This window comes from Castor canadensis, chromosome 17 (assembly GCF_047511655.1).
Source record: "Castor canadensis chromosome 17, mCasCan1.hap1v2, whole genome shotgun sequence".
In the NCBI taxonomy this organism is placed as follows: domain Eukaryota; kingdom Metazoa; phylum Chordata; class Mammalia; order Rodentia; family Castoridae; genus Castor; species Castor canadensis.
Genome location: NC_133402.1, coordinates 44,289,395 through 44,290,090, shown reverse-complemented (window position 1 = coordinate 44,290,090; position 696 = coordinate 44,289,395).

Below are 696 nucleotides of genomic sequence, written 5' to 3'. Positions count from 1 at the left end.
CTGCATGATTTTAAAAGCTTTTGACTGCTAACAAATTGTCCTGCATAAATTTACCAATTTACTGCCTCAACACTGAGGCATTATCACTTAAAGTGACTATAAATTAATGACAGGGTTTTCCCAGCTTCATAGGAATGTTATCTCATACCTCTATGGGTCCCAGAGGAGGTAGCCCCGGTTGGCACAGCTGTACGTGATGCAAGTTCTCGGTTATCCTAGTCCCAAATCAAGAGATCTGAAGTTCCTAAATCAAGAAATAGAGGGGTTGAGGATTTAGGTCAGTAGTAGAGAGCTTGACTTAGCATGCGCACGAGGCCTTGGGTTCAAACCCCAGCGCATGAAAGGAAAGAAGGAGAGAAGAGGGACAGGGAGAGAGATGTGGTTGCAGCAGAAAAGGAGCTGTCGCATTTTGTTTTTTAAAAGCATGTCAAAGTATTATTTTTCCTTTATAAATGATATTTGGTTATTGGCTTAACTTGCATTTAGATTCATTATCAGAACTCGCGTAACTGTAAAAGCTGCTCGATTACAAACTGACTTTGGATCATTTAGAATGAAGGGGGAGGGGCGGGCGTCCCTGGCGTAAACTACAACTCCCAGGATTCCGCGAGCCGAGGGACGGTCCCGGCCGTGGCCCGGGCGCAGCGCCCCGTCCTGCGCACGCACTCAGGCTCGGGCGCCGGGCTCGCCAGCGGG